General features: G+C 35.8%; 1 protein-coding gene across 2 annotated transcripts in view; it reads right to left on the reverse strand.

Annotated features, from left to right (window-relative positions):
• The window catches only part of CADM2 (cell adhesion molecule 2), a 1,164,623-nt gene that overhangs the window by 665,965 nt on the left and 476,913 nt on the right, over nt 1-21,745 (reverse strand). The gene's annotated exons all lie outside the window — the stretch shown is intronic.

Consider the following 21,745-nt stretch of genomic DNA (forward strand, 5'->3'; position numbering starts at 1 on the left):
TCTCCCTCTGCTATTACATTTTTCTCGGGGAGATGAGAATCGATTAATTCATTTCTAGAGAAAAATATCTACAGATCAGCTAGATGAAATTTTAATAAATAGAATGTCTTTATACAGACATGATGATTTTCTTACATAAAGAATCTGGTGAATCTATGATCAGAGGTTTTATAATCAAACTTTCAGTGAAATCAAAAGGTTGCAGAGCAGGAAAGCACCAACTTTCATGGAAATATTCTTTCTGACTTGGTAAGAATGAGGCATTATTGTATGTTTTATTTATTCTTATACTTATTCTTCTATTTGTCATTTGTTCTATGTTTTCAACCTAAGTCTAAATTATTTTTAAGCCTGAACTGCAGACCCAAACCTATTGCTCTACGCAATTTTCTATAATTTGAGTTTGAAATTCATACAAATGTGTGTGTGTGTGCATTTGTATGCAGTGTTGTAATAATAAATATGATCAAATAAATTAAACTTCTCTCTGGGTTCCAGGAGTTAGATCTGGTGATATACTTTTTTGTTAAGATGCATTTATGGTTCATGTAAATTAAGCTATGATTATGTGAGGCCTTTTTTTTTTTTTAATTTCACTCCAAAGGCTTTTATCATCTCCCCTGTGTGATGCTGCCTAAATACACAATGGGTTAGCCTTTGGTTGATAGGTTTTTCTTCGCTGATTTGATGTTTTGGTTTCATTGGAACAGAAAGGTCAATCCCTTAGGTCTTCCCATAGGAGGCAGGAAAGCAGCTCATTTATTTTGATGGGGACAACTTTGCAGTCTTGTTCTGTTTACCTGTTTCCTAACCTTGTTCTGACATCTTAGGCCTTTACCTGCTATACATAAGGCGAGAATTCATTTGGAAATTAATCCACTGGAACAAATTTGCATTGAAAGTGAGGCAGTCAACTGTGCTAGAAAGGTTGCTGGACTGGGCAGGAAAGTCTAGTATTAGCTCCTCTACCATCTAGCAAGAAATCACAGGCATGCTAATTTTATCCATTTTTCCTCACTTTTCCACAATCAAAAATGAAACATCTGGATTAGTTGATGTCTTAAATTTTCTTAGCCCTACAATATTCTGGTGAAAAGATGATAACCTTAAGAATTGATAGTCTGTTTTCCACGTTTACCTTTATATAAAATGATATTTAAATCAATACTTTTATATAACTTTAATAGTAGAAGGAGCAAATTACAATGTTCCTTTTGGTGTAAAGAGGATTTAAAATTGAGAAACATATATATATTTCATATTTAAAGGAAGATATTGTATCTGAAAAATACCTTTAATAATCAGGTTTGAGGCTATCCATCCAAATATTCTCCAAATTTATTCTGTAACTTAAAACTACTCAGCACTCAGGGGAACTCCATTCAAATTAATTATTCCCAAATTTGTGGGAATGCCAGTGAAATCTCTCCTGACAGTTTTAACTTGTGTAAGTGTACCTGGACATAATAACAGGAAACCTTCATAAATACTTCTTGCATGAACTATTTCACTGGGAGAAAGTAGCCTTTCTTTAAAGAAACCTTCATCCAGACCCTTATGAAATAATTTTATCTATCATGAATTATTTTTTAGTGTTTTTACTAAAAATATTTTTTTTTTCCTAAATAGCAGTTGGTGGCCTTGTTGAAAATTACAAAGTGAAATGCTGAAGACTGATTTAGCTTTTTGTTTACAAGTTCATGATAATCAACATTTGATGATAATATTGTAAAATTTTAAGATTATTATTATTACTATTATTTTAGCACTAGAGGCTGCCTGACCACTCACTTAATCCAAACTTCTTGCTTTTTGGATGAGGCAACTGTGATCTATGCAGATTAAGTGATTGACTATAATAAGCTCACAGACCTGCTTAAAAGCAATGATGAACATGTGGGATACACACAGGCACACACACACACACACACACAACATTTTTTAAAAAAAAATTCATAAGTTTGGCTGTGTTATACACATTGCCAAGTTAGATAGAATTTTTCAATTATTCTTTTAGAAATATGAAGACGTATACCCAAGATAAATAGCACACACCTAAATTTTAATTATCATCACAAAGAATCGTAAGAACCCAAATCCCAATTATATGTGAAAATGGTGTTAGACATGTTTGCTAGGATTGTGTACAATTAAGTCGCCACCTTGTACTTGTTTGTTTTCTTTTCTTTCACATGACACCTGACACACAGAAGAGCTCAGGATCCGATAAAATTTTACCTTGTCTTTGCTAAAGATGAATAAAAACCGCTGCATTGTAAAATAAATTGGCCAATGTAAAATTAGTTACTACATTGTGGCCTTGAATAAAATCTCATAGAGATGATAGAAAGAGAATATATTCACCCCATATCTTTAATCACAAACAAATATTAAAAAGCCTTGGGACCTTGATTCAGAAATGTTTTGATTCAACACAATTGTTTGTGATGTACTGCTGAATGTCACTTGCTTAGTCACAGCCCCACGGCATGCAGGTAATAAAATTGCATGAGCATGTTTGCAAAATATAAATGTTCAAGCAATTTTTTGCAGCTACAGCCTGTGGTGTAGATAGAATGCAATCTTGAATAAACAAGATGAATGAAGTGAAGGGTAACCACTGCTTTATCATTCTTCATGTAGACCATAAGATCCATTGCCAATATATCTAAGGGGCAATCCTTTATTATTTTGAACAATGCAATCATATTTTAAAACAAAATTCACAGTGAATTAAATACTAAGCTTATCAAAATGGATATACTGAATAGAATCTCAACTCAAATTTACCACAGAATTAAAATCACAGTAATGGTATCTCAAACAATAATCTTCAAAATGTATGTGACAACAACTAACTCTACAATGTTATCTTAAATGTCACATTCCATTTCTCCACTTGCAGTTACCTCAGTAGTTTCTAAGATGATGTAGCTTTCTGTTTTATGGCACCTGTCCCCAAGATTTAACACTCTTTCCTTAAATCATAGAGCTATTCCTCTGGGGCCAATATGGCAATTTAAAAAAACCAATACAACCCTAGGCATAGTTTCCAGTTTTTTTACCGCATGTACTATAACTATGCAATTGACAAAACATATATGAAGCTTAAGTTATTTAAATATTTAGCTGCGAGAAATGATGTATAAACATATCACTGAAGAGGAACTGAAAATCTTTCATAAAATATTCTAATAATCTTTTTATCCTTATCTTCAAACGCTAATTCTTTTTCAAATAAGCTAAAAAGCAGAGCAAATGTTTAACTTTCTGCCAGAGTCAGTGGTTAAATGACACTACGGGAAAACTGCTCTGAAATCAGAAGGGCTCGTTATTCAAGAAGATCCTATTGACCATGGACCGCTGTGACATTAATAACTCTTTGAAAGTACTACTATGGGCATTTTTATGTCTCCATAATGAGCTTGCTGTATATGTAACTCTTCTGTAAATGTTTATTAAATTAATGCCTCAGGCTGTATGCACACCTTTATTCTGTTTCACTGATTAACAGTTCATCATTCCATTCATTTGTTAATTTACTCATTACTGAATGACTTCTATGATAAACACTCTTGTAAGCACAAGGGGAATACAAAGAAGGAAAAAGAACCAAATATTTGTCCTCAGTGTCTACCAGACATTTGTCCTTACAGTCTACTTGAGAAAATAAACCACAAAAACTCACTGCCATCAAGTCGATTCCATCTCATAATGACCCTATAGGACAGGGTAGAACGGCCCCATAGTGTTTCCAACGAGGAGAACGGTGGATTCGAACTGCAGACTTTTTGATTAGTAGCCTAATGCTTAACCGCTGCACTATCAAGTCTCCACTAGAGAAAATCAGAAGTATCAAATAACTACATCACAGGGTAATACGTCATCAATGTTTTCACAAGGTAAAAACAAAACCTGATGACTAACTCCAGGGCATAGACATCATTTGCAATTATTAAAATCAGAAAAAGACTGGCAAAAGTTTAGTACCTGGTCTGAACGTTCAAGAATGTATACATTTGCAATACAGTTCCTTATGCTACACATATTTTGTAGTATTTTTTTAATGTGACACTGTCCCTGGGTGGAGCAAATAGTCTACACTGGGTTAGTAACCAAAAGGCTTGTGGCAGGAACCCACCCAGCGGCACCGTAAAAGAAAAGACCCTGGCGATCTCCTTCCGCAAAGAATACAGCCAAGAAAACGCTATAAAGCAGTTCTACTCCGCGTCACCATGAGTTGGAAGCGACTCAATGGCACAAGACAACAGCAACATAGTTATACGTTATTTCAAAAAAGAGTTGTTTTCTTTCATCTACTAGGCTTTTAAAATCCTCAACTCATCGTTACCATCTTGAAGAAATTTTTCCTTTTACCCAAATACTAGCCATGTGACCTCTCTGTTCTCCCATAGTATCGTGTTCATACTTCAATCATAGTCCTTACTGAAATGCAGTGCAATCTTTTTTATTTCTGTCTCTCTGACTATGAATTCTTTGAGAGGAGATTCTTTTATTTTGTCTTCTTATTTTCAAAATTTAGAATGCACCCTTGATAGGCTGTAGGTATTCAATAAACACTTGTTGATGGAATGAAAGGACGGATGAATAATGGGAGTTCCTCAAGGCAAGGAACCATATTTTCCATCGTATTTAACAAATATTTATTGAATAAAATTTCCACAAAGGTTTAGAAATGTACATATTATAACATTATATTTTTATACACCAATGCTTCCCCACACCCCTTACCCCCCTCCACACACACACACACACACACACACACACTTAACTCTCATTATGGGCAACCCATTAATATCTCATTTGACAGGGTCTATCTTAGTATTCTGATGGATTATATTTTACATTCATGGTATAACTTACATAATCATAACTACATACTGCATATAGTATGTTATTAGTAAATTAAAAGATTTTTGAAGCAAAACTTAATTGGGGAAACAGCATAAATTAATGAATCATTGCAAGTGCTAGATGCACACAGCTCTAAATTTGCATTTTAAATTTGCAGCTTACTAGCTCTGTATCCTTAGGCAAGTTATTGAAATTCCCTAAGTTTCTGTTTGCTCATCATCAAAATGAAGATACTAAACAATACTTTTTTAGGTCTGTTGCCAGGACTAGACACACAGTATATGTATTCATTTAATAACAGTTACCATAATCATAAACATATTTGATGATAGCCTGAGGATAGCAATACTGGTAACTAACACTTCCATTATGCCCCGGGAATTGTTCTAAAAGTTATATCTACTAAATCAGACCCAACAAGGATGTTGCAAGAATCGCTTCCTTGGTGGATGAAATCTGGTGGACAGGGACTGTGTCTGTATTTCCTTCTTCCAATGCCTTACATAAATAAAATAATTAAAAAGTGTGCAAGTCGAGACTAAATGGGCAGCTCCTGTCTGGAGTTGAGATGAGAAGGCAGAAAGGGATAGGAGCTGGCTGAATGGACACGGGAAATCAGGGGTGAAAAGGAGGAATGTGAAGTCACATTATATGGATGGCAACTAGAGTCACATAACAATGTGTGTATAAATTTTTGTATGAGAAACTAACTTGAGCTGTAAACTTTCACCTAAAGCACAACAACAAAATAAGTGTGCAAGTGATTCTTCTAGATGTGATCATATAGCAGGATTTAGGCAAACAAAAACTTAATGCTCATGGGGATTATATTCTAAATTGGGAGAGAAATAATAAGCAAAACAAGTGAGTCATGTTGTATGTTATAGGGTGATGTTTTTAAGCTGCTATTGAACTGGTAATAGATGCTATGAAAAAACAGATCAGAGAAGGAGGGTAGGAATTGTGGAGTATGGGGCAGAGACTGCAGTGCTACGAAATCTTCATTTATAAGGTGACATTTGAAAGAATTGAGGGAGTCATCTATGAAGATATCTCAGGGAACAGCATTCCAGACAGAAAGAACAGTAAGTGTGAAGGCCTTCAGGCAGGAGTACATGTTGGCAGTGGGAGTGGAGGTGGGAGGTGGCTTGGGTGTTAAGGAAAAGCCAGGAGGCCAGCGTGCCTGGAGTGAAGCAAGGCAGAAGAAGAGCAGCAGAAGATGAGTTTAAAAAGTTACGATATCCATGATCCTTTTGAGCCATTGAGTGTATTTTAATTGTTTTATTAGATGAGAAGCCATCAGTAAGCTTTTAGCAATGGAAGTGACCTTCTCTGACTTACGTTTTCACAGGATCATTCTTGTTACTGTGTTGAAAAGATTTATTTAGAGTGACAAGGGTCAAAAGTGGAAGCCAGAGACTGGTTATATGGCTTTTTCATTAATTCAAAAAAGACATGGTAGTTGCTTGGACCATAACAACAATTTCTTGAGGTGTTAAAATAAAATCAAAATACTAGATATATTTCAAAGTATAGCCGATGTGATTTGTTAATGCTAGGGTGTGGAGTGTGAAACAGAGAAGTTAAGGATTATGCCAGGTTTTTGGACCCAAGCAACTGGAGGATGTGGTCAATACCTCAGATAGGGAAGACTGCTGGAGGAGTAAGTTACAGGAATGGGAATCAAGAGAAGATTTTTGAACTTGCTGAATTTGGGATGCCTATTAGACAATCAGGAAATCCTGGTGGTGTACTGGTTAAGAGCTACAGCTGCTAACCAAAAGGTCAGCAGTTCGAATCTACCAGGGGCTCCTTGGAAACTCTATGGGGCAGTTCTCCTCTGTCCTATAGGGTGGCTGTGAGTCAAAATTGACTGCAAGGAAACAGGTTTGTTTTTGGTTTATTAGACAATCAAAGGCTGAGTGATGCAAGCAGTTTGCAATTGGTTGCTAACCTAAAGGCTGGAAGTTCAAAGCAACCCAGTGGCTCCAAAGAAGAAAGGCCGGGCGAAGTGCTTCTGTCTTAGTCATCTAGTGCTGCTCTAACAGAAATACCATGAGTGGACGGCTTTAACAAAGAGAAGTTTATTGTCTCACAGTCCGGTAGGCTACAAGTCCAAATGCAGGGCATTCCTCCAGGGGGAATGCTTTCTCTGTCAACTCCGGAGGAAGGTCCGTGTCATCAATCTTCCCTTGGTCTATGAGCTTCTCTGGGCAAGAACCTCAGGTCCAAAGGATGCGCTCTGCTACCGGCACTGTTTTCTTGGTGGTATGAGGTTCTCATGTGTCTCTGCTCACCTCTCTCTTTTATATGTCAAAAGAGATTGGATTAAGACACTATCCAACCTGGTAATCCTCATCAGTATAACCTCATCATAGTGATAGAGTTTACAACACATAAGAAAATCACATCAGATTTACAAAATGGTACACAATCACAAAATACCGGGAATCATGACCAAGCCAAGTCGACAGATATTTTTGGGGGACACAATTCAATCCATGACAGCTTCCATAAAGGTCACAGCCAAAAAAATCTTATGGAGCAGTTCTACTCTGTAACACCATGAGTCACAATTGATTCCACAGCTTTTTTTTTTCTTTTTTTTTTGTATTAGACAATCAAGTGGAGATGCTGAGAAGGCACCAAGTTTAGGGTCAGAGCAAAAAATAAAAGTTTGGGTGTTGTCAGCATACAGATGAGATTTAAAGTTATGAGGCTGGATGAGATCACAAGGGATAACAGGGAGAGAAGTTCAAGGGCAGATCCTGGGTGCTCCACCATTACAAATTAGTAACATGAGGAGTTAACAAAGAGACAGGTAAGAGATGGCCAGTTAGATTGAACCAAAGCCAAGACAGAAGTTTTCATAGGTGTATGGGGAAGGGGAGGAGTAGGTGATCAGCTATGTCAAAAACTATGGATTGGTCAAGTACTATGAAAAATTAGAATAAAAAAATGAATTGAGTTGTTTGGAAAGCATTAGTGATCTTGATAAAATAGTGGGTAGTGGAATTTAAAGTCTTACTGGAAGAGGCTGGATAAACATAGAGGAGGAAGCATTGAAAATGTCTTTTTTGAGAATTTTTTATGTAAATTGCTGCAGAGAAATGAGATGGCAACTGGCGGAAACAGATTATTGAATTGAATTTAAATATTGTTTGATAAGTATTATTTCTCTATATTTTAATCCATGTGGTCAATTCAGGAAGATCTGTTTTCATGTAATTTGTGGGCATAATTACGGTAGTTACACAATGCACATGATTTAAATTTTCTAACAATTTATAATTTAATTAAAGGAAACAACTTGACATAATTGTGAAGCACATTGCTTTGTATATGCTGTTTGAGGTATACAAGAAAAATACCTTGCTATGAAACCAACCCATGGTCATTTATTTTAATGTAGCTTGTTAAACCATTAAGTATATTGGTTACTTTATAAGATGCATGATGCCTATTTATAAGATTGACTAATGCAACTTCTGTGGTTACTATATTTCATGAGATAAATTTAAAAGCTTTTTAGTATCTTCATATATACCTTCATATTAATAATCAACTGCATCACAGTAATAAAAAGAAATGTCCAACCAACACTCTCATATAAAATAGCACCTATATTTATCTTTATCTAAGCAATGCCTGATATAGCAATTATTTGAATAATTCCTATCTTTCTGTTCCTATTCTCACTGAAGGTTCTCTTCAAAATATTCAGGCAGATCTTTGACAATATTATAAATACATCCTTATGTTACTTCTATTATAGGATTTTTTATACTTAAAGGAATGCAAAATAAACTTTAAACCTCCCAAACTCTGATATCTGACCTTGGCTGAGAACAACATTCACACTGCCAATTGCTGAGAAAATGTTATTGATCATGCATTAACTAAAAACTCCTTAGTTAAAAGTGAATAAATACATTTATATTATTTCAAAAGCAGTATTTTAAATAGAATATGCATTTTTGTTTCACAATTTTTATATTCTTAATCATTATTTTGAACAGAATGTGGGTTTTTGTTTCACAATTTTTATATTCTTAATCACTAGTAAGAATATAAAAATTGTAAAACAAAAACCCACATTCTGTTCAAAATAATGCTTTTAGTCACAGCCTGGAAAACCCTATGGAGTCCAGTTTTACTCTGCACACATGGGGACACCGTGAGTCAGAATCGACTGGATGGCAGGCTTTGAAGCAAAAGTGAATTATCTCTTTTCCTTCTTAATGTGTTTATATACATTTGTTAATATACAAATCTGTCCTTGACATTTGTGCAGGCTTTTTGACATTCTGTTGTCATTTGCTCTGCTTTATTCAATCATCTGGCATGTAAGTATAAATTAGAGTGAATTACTTCAAAGATCATTAGATAAAGGGGGGAGTTTATATAAGTATGCAAGAAAACTAACAGAGAGAAGGCATGGTGAAAGGTGTTCACAAGTCAACAATGTTACAATTGTCAAAATTGTCAAGCTAGAGAGAGGACAAAGCTACTGTAACCAGGAGAGGAGAAAAGTAGTTCATCTTTCAAAAGCATCAACATTCTGTTGTGGCAACTGTATATTATTATGTGCACAAAACCTGTTTGACGAACAGATTTTTATCCCAACATTATTTTCTCTGGTTTGTATGCATAAATTAATATTTACAGGAAGCAAAATAAAGAAAATATAAAATTAGACTTATAGTAGGTCTCTGTTTCTGAATAAACATTTATTTTCAGTTAATTTATTTATTTTTTTTATTCTCTCTGTGTTGTGGTTTTGGCCTCTCCTCTCCGCTTCTCCCCTCCTCATCTTTTATTATTTCTCCTAATCGATCTTATCAATTCTGCATTGTATAACTTTAAAGTTTTCTATGAACTCTATGTGGTTCTTTACACCTTTCTCTCACTTCCTCTGTCACGTTCTCCGGCTTTATGCAGTTAATTTGTTTGAACTCGTTCACACGTCATTTTCTTTTTGCCACCACTCTGCCTCTCTGTAACAGTGTGTGCTGTCAAGTGGATTCTGAATGACAGCGAGCCTGTAGGATACAGTAGAACTGCCCCTAGGGTTTCCTAGGCAGTAATCTTTACAGGAGCAGATTGCAGGATCCTTCCTCCCACAGGGATGTTGGTGGGTTTGAACAGCCAACCTTTTGGTTAGCAGCAGAGCACTTTAACCATTGCACTATCATGGCTTCTTTATTTGATAAGTAAAAATATTTTGGGATGTGTGTGTGTTTGTTTTTTCCTAGTTGTTAGGCAATAATTGCCATATTTGGGGAATTTAAATCTTGCACCAAATTATGACTCCCGGATACTAATAAAGCAGGGATAAAAATCAATTACATATTTATTTTTGTGGGCAGTGCTAGACAAAACAAGGATTAGAAAAATGAAATACTGTTACATTTCAAATATGGTTCTATCTCATATAAAAATCAACTGAAAGACGTTAAACATTTTATGGATGTAAATTTCACTGAATGCCAGCATCAATATGGGAATAGATAAAATTATAATTATTCTGTTTATTCATATTTAGAATATTAACACTATTAATTACAAGTATACAATTTTGAACTGTAATGTGAAAATTGTATTGATCCATGAATCCTAATGACCACGTTAAGTGGCATTATGAATTAGATTGTGTCTAAAAATATTCATTTTGTTAATAATGTAATACTGAAAATGGGAGTGTATAATTAGTATTAAAATTATTAGTTATTTTAAAAATAGGGATATTAAGATGCACGGAAAAAACAACGAAGGCATGCAAAATAGATGAAATACTTAACTATGTGTGAAAATTATGATATGTGCTTATGAGTATTAGAACAGAATAACAACTAATGTTTAAAATATTGACTATGTGAAAGCAAATTAATAAAAAACATTGATGGAGACTATCTTATACAATGTCATTGTATAGAATTCACACAGCTCCCTTTTTTCTCCCTAAATAAGCCAAAGTGCTTACACTATCATCGTGGAATGCAAGATAGGAAATAACATCTTAGAGACCATGAGATTGTCCTTTAAAGGCGACCAAGCTAAGACCCCAAACTGGTAGTAAATTTGTTACATGTAGCTGCCTCTTTCATAGGTCTTTATACTCACAATGCTTTCGAAAAGTAGATCAACTGAATTTTAGATTTAGAAGGGTCCCTAAAAAAAGACTTCTAAGGACTCTCTTTAAAATTACCAGTTTAACTACTGATTTTACAGAGAGAGACCTCAGACCTGGAGAAGGTTAAGGACCGCATGTTCTGAAGGGGAATGGGAAACTGAAGAATATCGTGGAGCATAATTCAGCTCTGGATTTCACAACCTTGTGCAGCCACTAGGTTTCCCAATTATGACTAGAATTAGAACAGAACCTTCTTTGAACTGGGATGCACATCAAGTGACACCGTATAACTCTTTCAAACGCAAATGTAAATTCATGCATTTCAGCCATCTTTTCTAGTTTTGCCCCTAATGAATTTAGAGGAAATACACAAAAAATACAGTGACTCTAAGGCACTATGCCTCTTAATCGCAACCTGGCTAGTTTCACTTTTAATCTTGAAATAAGCTGCATGTAAGACATTTTCCTGATGGAATTGCATCAGGTCAAATGCCTCCAAAAATGATTTATCAAGATAAAATAATTACTTTGACTTGGAAAGATCTTTTATATTAAATAAAGCCACCTCGATTTTACATTATAAAAATAAGAAGATAACTTTTAGTCTGACTCTAAATGGCTTTAACTTTCTAATTTATATTCCTGATAACTGAATATTTTGATTAGAAAATCTCCAGGAAGCAAATGTCATCATCACATTGTCCTTTTTAATACATATTCTTTATTGGCCTGAATATACTGTCTATGAGGATATTAGGGACAGTCAGGTGGCCCCAAATGCATGGCATATTAGATAATTAAATTGCTGACTGAGTTAGTTGACTATGATCATTTTGGCTAGGGATATTAAAATGATTAAAAGTATGCCAACTGTCTGCTAAATCACTGAACAGTTTCAATATTACATAGAAACATTACAGAACAGAAAAAGGAAGCGTTTGTTTGGAACCCTTAGAAAAGATGGTTAATTAATTTACAGTCAACCAGAGTTTCAGACTAACTAAAATCAACTCATTACTAAGTCTTATGTAAACTTTTCTCCTACCCACCTCCTGATTATGGTTCCCAATAGTCATTTCACATTCCTGTTACATATTAATTATCTACTGAACTCTGACTATTTGATCAGCAGGCATTAAAACACAATCATACTTATGAGAAATACAATAAAATAGCTATCAATTTGTCCTTTATGACTATTATCTTTGTATACAGAGCCTGTATAAAAGTTATACTAAAAATTGCCCTCAAATGCAAAATGTTTAAACACTTTCCTTTTCAAATACGGTACATAACCCTTAGCTATCATTCCTTTGCATTAGAACTAGAACTGGGATTGAACTTTATGGCTAGCTCTAAGAGGGAAACAGTAAGAATTTTGACTTGCGTTGATTATAAAAAAAACCCTGCTCATTTACTCTTTCTTTACCTATTTTCATAGAAAATTATTAAATACAATTGTTGTCAAAGACCAAGGGTTGGAAATAAGAGGCCTAAGATGCATATAATTATGTATGTTCAAGGGTATTCACTGTAACATTATATACTCTATAAAAATGAAATACTGAAATCAACTAAATGTTATAAAACAGAAGAATAGTTAAACAAATTTAGTTAAAAATTATGTAATAAATTTTTTGGTAATCAAAATCATATTTTTGATTTTTTGTGGTTAGAAATATACTCAAAAATAATACCAAGCAAAAAATTAAAAGCAAAAGAAGAATTCAAAGTCATCTATTTGTGTTGATTTCCAATTAAATTATTAATTATTACTGAAAAACTCCCAAAGAAAACATGTCAAGAAACATACTGAAGTGTTAGCACATAACGTCGAGTAAAAAAAAAAAAAATCGTAGGGTATTGTGTGAGAATTGTTAATACTTTGCACTGTGAGGTAAAGAGCTAATTTTCTTTCCTTGGGTATATTTTTTCTGTAATTACAATACATTCTTTTTATAATCAGAAAATAATGAAATTTAGTTTAAAAGCCAATGTGTGCTTAATTACTAAATAGTGCTTTAAACAAATACATGAAGAATTAAGAATCTGGAAGATTCTTATGAATCTGATGAAGTTCATAAAAGAAGAGGGAATGGAAAGGTGTTACACATGGAGAGGCTAGTGTACACCTCGTTTAGGTAACAGATGTCCACAGCCAATGGAAAAATATTTATTCAAATAAAAACACATTGGATTTATAAAATGGTTACCTTTATTTTCAAAGTCCTTCATATTTGAGTTTTTTGATTAGCAGCACACATTTATTTAAGTACCCTTCAAACAATTTTTTTGCGAGAAACCTTACTATAACGTACTCTTCAAGTGAATTTTAGTTGAATAATTATTTACTTTACTATAAGTATAATCACATGATATATGCCCAAGACTGCCAAAAAGGTTTCTGATAGACACACACACACAAACACACACACACACATATTAAACCACCTGCCCCCAAGTTGATTTGATTCATTGCGACCTCATCTGTGTCAGAGTAGAACTGTACTCCATAGGGTTTTCAATGGCTGACTATTTAGAAGTAGATTGCCAGGTCTTTCTTCTGAGGCATCTCTGGGTGAACTTGAACCTCTACCTTTAGGTTGGCAGTCAAGTGCATTAACCATTTGCACCAATCAGGCTCTCGCTCTCGCTCTCTTTCTCCATACATATATATATATAAAACTTCTGAAAAATCAGGCATGGAAAACCCTATGAAGCACAGTTTTACTGTGACACACGTGGCTTCACAGTGAGTTGGAATCATCTCAAAGGCAACTTGTTAATGTGCATGCATGTGTCTGAAGATATATATAAATAAAACCCCAAACTGAACCCACTGCTGTCGAGTCAATTATGACTCGTATTGACCCCATGTGACAGAGTAGAACTGCCCCACAGGGTTTCCAAGGAGCTGCTGGTGGACCCCATGTGACAGAGTAGAACTGCCCCACAGGGTTTCCAAGGAGCTGCTGGTGGATTCAAACTGCCGACCTTTTGGTTAGCAGCCATAGCTCTTAACCAATGCACATATATATACATATACACACATATCACTTTTCTTTAGAAACGAGTTTAAAAAAGGGAGAGAGAAAAGTAATCTCTACTGTTCTAATACTCTACTAGAATTACAGCTTAAAGAAAATCCACTGAATTGTCAAAAAAATTTTCTCTATGTTTCTCAACTTATAAAACTTCAAAACGCCTAGTCAGGTTACAATAACAAACTATATGGTTTATTCATTCACTAGATACATTATCTAATTCTATTCCTGTCTTTTAAATTTTTTCAAATTAATCTCATGCATTTCCTAGTTACACCCAATTCTTCCTGCTTCAAAATCTAGACTTTAAACTAATAAAAGAAAGGCATGGTGTCTACTTACATCAGGCCCAGCCTAATCTTGAACTACCAAGACTCTCTATCTTCATCTAGTTTAATCCCACATTATCTCATTACCTTAAATCAAAGTGAGCTACCTCAGTTCTCTTCATTCTATACTGGATTGAGAAAACCCACTTGCCCTCAAAACACTGAATGTGTAATGATTTAAAAAATTAAGAGTCCATAATACTATCTCTGCCATGGATAGTGTGCCAAACACCGTGCAGTACAATTCACACAATTACCCTGTGAAGGAAGGGGTGAGGGGTGGTATTTTTATGAGGTGTGATGGAGGACACTGAGACCCAGAAAAGTTAACAACTCACCTGACGTCACAGTGCTACAAGGTTAAGGAGCTGTTCCTGAAATCTGGGTTTGCCTAACTCCAAAGCCTATACTTCTCAGCACTTTGTTATAGCAAAAAGCATGCTGGATAACTAAAAATCATAGGTAAAAATGGCACATGAACTGGAATATTGAAGAAATTATATGAACAGGGACTGCTGATTTGTCACTTATTATTTTAAATTACTCATTGAGAACAAGGGCCTAAAAAAATAAAAGTATAAAATTCAGGCTTGCAAATGGTCCCCAAATGTAAATTACTGACTACTTAATAACAATCATTATCTACTAGTAAATCTTACCCCTAAGTCAACAAAAATACCATAAACAGGCAATGAAAGAGACTCAGCAAGACAGTAAGATCCTACTTGCTTTTAAATGCGTCATGCTAACATGAGCAAGTCACTCAGGCATTGAGAAACCATGGTTCAGCAAATTTAGTTTTATTTTTAGATAATACTAAATTAAGCAGGGTGACTAGAATCTCAGGGGATAATATTAAAATTAGACTTCAAAGTGATCTTTAACTTTAGATATTACCAGATGTATATAGAATAAAGTTTCATTAAAATAAGAAGATAGACAAAATAAGAGACATGTCACAAAACCAAAGCGTAATGATAATATACAAATTAAAAACCAAACCCACTGCCAACTCACAGCAACCAAATAGCAAGCCTATAGGAGAGGGCAGAACTACCCCATAGGGTTTTCAAGGAACGGCTCGTGGATATGAACTGCTGTAGACATCAAAGTGAAGGTCGTATTATACATAAAGGAATCGTCTTTTTTTTTTAATAGCTGTATCCTCAATGTGTGTAAGTTTCTAAAATAAATATGTGTTGAAGAGATGAGTGAATGAATGAATATATTGCTATATTGAAATTTTGAAAAATAACACTAATTTTGATATAATATTTTAATAACAGTGCAATAGTTTTTAGTGCAACGTATTTAGGAGCTCTCAAAATACAGTTAATTAATAAATGTGAAAATGTCAAGCCAGGTTAAGAGAAGGGAAATAGAAATTAAGAAATTGACATCTAAGTAAAAGTTAAATTACACACTGATTTTAGCTGACAGAAGAATAAATCAGTGAAAATCTTTAAGCATATAAACTTATCAACAAAATAATTATTGGAAGTTACTTTCTTTTACCGAAAAGAATAGAAGGAAATCTGCCTAAATTGAGGAAAATGTTAGAAAAACTTTATAATTGTGATCCTACTGAAATTATGCAAAGAATAAATTGACAACTTTAATAATACATTCAAGCAAAACAATATTTATTAAACAAACATTTATTGACTGTCCACAGGTGTCAGGAACTGATACAAAGATGGCTATTATAGATTGAATTGTGTTCCCCAAAAATACGTGTTGCAAATCCTAACCTCTATGCCTGTGGTTATAATCCCATTTGGGAATGAGTTTTCTGTCATATTAATGAGGCAGGATTAGTTTAGGGAGTGTCTTGGGTCAATCCTTTACAAGAGATAAAAGGAGAGAGAAATAAGCAGAGATGGGGAAGAGAGATGCTAAGCCACATAAAGATCGCCCAGGAGCAGAAGCTCAAAGAGACGAGGACCTTCCTCCAAAGCCGAAAGAGACAGAAAGACTTTCCCTAGAGTGGACACCATGAATTCAGACTTCTAGCCTCCTAAACTGTGAGAAAATAAATTTCTGTTTGTTAAAGCCACCACTTGTGGTATTTCTGTTATAGCAGTACTAGATAAATAAGACAGAATTTGGTACCAGCAGAGTGGAGTGCTGCTCTAACAGACCTAAAATGTGGACGTGGTTTTGGAACTGGGTAATGCGTAGAGGCTGGAAGAGTTTTAATGTGCCTAATAGTAAAAGCTAGATCACCTGAAACAGAATGTTGGTAGAATTATGGATGTCAAAGGCAACTGTGGTGAGGGCTCAGAAGGAAGTGAGATCTATAGAGAAAGTCTTCATCATCTTATAGAATACATACAGCGCCAGCAACAGAATGTTGCTAAAAAGTGTGGACGTTAAATGTGCTTCTGATGAGGCTTTAAAAGAAAATGATGAACACATGAATGGACAACAGAGGAAGGGCGAGGCTTTTGATGCAGTGGCAAAGAACTTGTCTGAACTATGTTCAAATGTTTGGTGGAAGGTAGAACTTGTAAGTGTTGAACTTAGATATGCGGCTGAGGAGATTAATAAGCAAAATCTTAAAGAGGTTGTGTGGCTTCTCCTTGCCGCTTATAGTAAAAATTTGAGAGGAAAGAGATGGACTTAAAAATGAACCGTGCAAAACGGAAACAGAACTTAAAGGTATGGAAAATTTTGATGTACAAACAGAGGACACATGTCCTAGAATTTTCACCAAGGACGTGGCTACACAATCTTTTGTTAAAGAGATTAAGCCTGTGACTGATGATCTAACCAACTAACCACTGCAGAAAACCGATTAGCTTAGACTGAAGGGGTCAGAGACAAGAAGAAAGGAAAGAAAACTGGCTGTCTCTTGGAATTCTACAGGCAGGAAACAGACCAAAGGAGCTGCATTTGCTATCTTCCTAGAAGAGAAAAAGATCATCCCTGGAGCAGCTCAGAGATCAGCAGAACTGTTGGAAGGAGCATGGGGAGCAGGTGCTTCTCAATTTCAAATGGTAGGGACACGGTCTCCCGAATCTCAAAGGATAGGGCCACAGCCTCTTAGGTTACAAAAAATCAGATCTTCACCAGCTTGGTTCTGGAGTGTGGGGCTGCCATTCAGGTGTGCCAGGGGGATGGGGCTGCTGCCCAAAGCTGAGGGGGTGGGGCTGCCCTGTCAAAGTGGCAGAAGAACAGGGCCTGCCGGGGCTGAGGGGGAGAGGTCACCACTCAGATAGACTAAGAGAACGGGGCTGCCCAACACCGAAGGAGCAGAGTTGTCATCCCAGTGGGCCTGGAAGGCAAAGCTGAAGCTCAGGGCTGAGGTTCCTCCACCCAGAATCCAGAGGGCATGGCCAACACCCAGAGTCTGGAGGGCGGGGCAATTGCCCAGATGGTCCCAAAGAACAGAGGATTATTTTCACACCTTGAGAACTAATGTAAATTGTTTTGCCTGGTTTTAGATCTTCTGGGTGTCCATTAGCCCTTCTTTCCCTCCAATTTCTCCCATTTGTACTGGAAACATCTACATTGTGCCTGTTCCACCACTGTACTTTGGAAACAGATAACTTGTAAACTAGATTTCACAGGTTCACAGATGAAAAGGAATTTTGCTCCAGGATGGAATACACCTAAAGTCTCACCCATTTCTGACTTAGATGATTGCGAAGATGAGATTTTGGACTTGGAGTTGATTTAAGACTTTTGGGATGATGTGATGGGGTGAATGTGTTTTACATGTGGCAAGGACATGGATATTGAGGGCCAAAGGGTGGAATGTTATGGATTAAACTGTGTCCCCCCAAAATATGTGTTGTAAATCCTAACCTCTATGCCTGTGGTTATAATCCCATTTGGGAATGAGTTTTCTATGTTAATGAGGCAGGATTAGTGTAGGGTGTGTCTTGAGTCAATCTCTTAGAAGAGATAAAAGGAAAGCAAGCATAAATGGGGAAGAGAGAAGCCAAGTCACATGAAAATCACCCAGGAGCAGAAAGTCAAAGAAACAAGGACCTTCCCCCAGAGCCGACAGAGAGAGAAAGCCTTCCCCTAGAGTTGGCACCCTGAATTCGAACTTCTAGCCTCCTAAACTGTGAGTAAATAAATCTCTGTTTGTTAAAGCCACCCACTTGTGGTATTTCTGTTATAGCAGCACTAGATAACTAAGAAAATGGCTAAGAGAGGTCAGTCTCAAGGACCTAAGAAAATAATTTTGACCTCATCGGGAACGAATTAAACACCCTTAAAGTTATAATCTCTGAGTGTTGTGATGTAGGCATGCTGGGATGATTCTAAGCATCATTTCCTTCTAGAAGTTCTCATTTGATTCATTCAAAATAATGCAATTCACAGAGAAATAGTTAAACATGTAGTTCTATAGCACTATTCAAGAAAAAACCTGATTGCTAGTCTAGCCATATTTCTATATAATCTGTAATGGGAAAAAACAATTCCATTCTGTGGGTCAATGGGGCAGTATGCAAATCAGAATTCATCTTCACAATGAAGTTTACTGATTTCTCTGGGCACAACCCATCATTATTTGCTAGCTCTTTAAATGACAGAGGGTTCAATAGTCCCCACTTCTCCAGTGCTCTGGCAAAGGAGCAAGAGATTGCTTCCCAGGCGGGTAGTCACAAGTAAGCAATTTCAGGAATCCTTTAATGAGGCAATCCATAATGATTTTCCTGAGTTCTTTCTCCAACAACAGGAAAAAAAAAAGTAATTCTAGCAGACTATTTGAAGGAGGGTAATACACACACAAACACACACACAAATTCATTCTTCATGGTAAAAATGAAAGAAAAATGAATACATATATGAATTTATTTCTATATAACGTCATGGACAATATATGCTGATCATTTGATATATTTTATAGGCATTGGCTAAGTTGGGCTTCAAAATCTTGTATTATTACACACTGGAGTTTTTGCACCATGCCCCTTTCACTGTCACAAAAATCCAACACCAAAGTGCACTGTTGGTGCAACATAACTACTATTAATGTTTCTGAAAGTGCCTTTCCTCTCAGCAAATAGGGAAATTGCCTTGATTAAGCTTGCTTCCTGATATATTATTTCTCTGACTCCTAGTCTCAGTCTCTCTCCCTCTCTTAATCTGCTCACTCCCAATTATCAGTAAGATGGCAGTAATAGTCTCTGCTTCCAATACTTCTTTTTTAAAACTAATCTTTTTCTGTTCTTCAGAGTGCTCCTTCTAAAACAGAACATGATCTAAGTCATTGTTGTAGAAATCCACTAGTGGATTCCCACTAGCCTCAGGATAAAAGCCCTAGGCAGGGTATAAAAGGACCTCTGCTCCAGTCTTCCTGAGCAGCTTGTGATTTTCTGAGCCTGTCCTCATTTTCAGCTTCATGTCTTTGCACAAGTTTATTATCATCTCTGAATGTTTTCTCATCTTCTTCCTACCATATCTCCCTCTCCCTCCCTCTCTCCCTTTCTCTCTCTCTCTCTCTCACACACACACACACACACAAACACACACACACCAATCTTCTTGCCTAAATAACCCAATGCATCATTCTCATTACATGATCCACATATGCTCATTTTTATTTTCCTCATCTAGCCTCTTTCTTTACCAAGCAATCTACTCTACTCATTCATTTTTATCATCGTTTTCGATCAGGGATCAGCAAACTTTTTCTGAAAAGAGTTAGTAGTAAATGTTTTAGACTTTGTGGGACTAGAGGCAAAATGGAGCAATTGCTTCCACAGAAAGGTTAACAGTCTCTCTGAAATTTTACATTTTAGATCTGAGAAGTCTGCAAACTATTCTTACCTCTAAGATCATACAAATGTGGGACAAATGTGACCATGAGACAGAGTTTTCCCATTCTAGATTATCAATGGTTTATAATTTATCTCTCTCTGCCATTTTACTATGGGAATGCAGGGACTGTATCTTTCTCTTTTTATCTTTAGTGCCTATCTAAGGACACTATTGAAACAAATTGATCATTTATTATACGTTAATTAAGAAAAAACCAGTAATGTGATGTTTAATCATAAATTCATACCAAAAATATAGTCAACCATGTCATTTTATAATGAAAAAACTTATATTAAGGAAAAGCTGAAAGTGTCTTGATTAAGGTTATACCAAAATCTGTTGCTGTCGAGTCAATTCCAACTCAAAGTGACAGAGTAGAACTGCCACATAGGGTTTTCAAGGAGTGGCTGGTGGATTAGAGCTGCCGTCCTTTTGGTTAGCAGCTGTAGTTCTCAACCACTGCACCACCAGGGCTCCAATTAAGGTTTTACTAACTCTAAATATAATACTTCTTATATTTAACAATATGATTAATGCATCACCATACTCAATTGGACATATTTCTTACATGTCTCAATATGTTCCCTTGAGGCAGATATTATGCTTTATGCATTTGTTTATCCTAGGCACAGAAGCCAGCACTGTGCATCCTAACTAGTAAACAAAATTGCTTTTGTCATGTGGTACAAAACATGCTTTCTAATATATTTTATATCAATGCATCTGTGATTGTTAAGATTGTGTGCCAACTTGGCTGGGCCATGATTCTCAGTGTTCATATGTGATCACTTCCATGATGGGATATGCTGTGAGTAGCCAATCAGTTGAAAGGGAGTTTCCTTGGGGGTGTGGGCTGCATCCAAATATAAGCAGATGTTCTGGCTTTTTGACTCCTCTGGATCCTGTGCTTCATCCTGCTCATTTGACCTCCAGTTCTTGGGACGTTTGCTATCAGCTTATCTGCTGATCTTGGGATTCATCGATCTTCACAGCCTGTGAGCAAGAGCCCTGCTTTCTGACCTGCTGATCTTGGATTCGTCAGCCCCTGTGGCTACGTGAATTGGAAGAAGCCTCTATCCTAATCTACAGACTTGGGGTGTTCCAGCCTCTAAAATCATGTGAGACATTTCTTTGATATAAATCTCTCCCTATATATATTTATACGCTTTACTGCTTTTGCTTTTCTAGAGAACTCAGCCTAAGATAGCATTATAAAATAAAAATTATGATGGAGATATTGTTATATTATAAATAATGAAAATCTGCATAAAGAGATTATATGACAAGCCCAAGGCAACCCATCTAGAAGAAGGTGGTGACTAAACAGAAACCTAGTCTTATATCAAATATCCAGGACCTTCTCACAATAAATTTAGTATTTACATACCAAAAAGAAATATTTGTTGAATTTATGAATGAAGTTCATTCAAAATTCAGATGATTTTTTTATTGCCAAAATGAGACTCAACTAAAAATATTCAGCCAAAGAATAATTCCCTCCCTGTCTGAGTTTAAAGGATTGATCAGGGAATTTAACTATTATTAACATTTCTGAAAGTGCTTTCTTCTCAGCAAACAGAGAAACT

The sequence above is a fragment of the Trichechus manatus genome, unplaced genomic scaffold (genome assembly GCF_000243295.1).
Source record: "Trichechus manatus latirostris isolate Lorelei unplaced genomic scaffold, TriManLat1.0 scaffold00012, whole genome shotgun sequence".
NCBI lineage: Eukaryota > Metazoa > Chordata > Mammalia > Sirenia > Trichechidae > Trichechus > Trichechus manatus.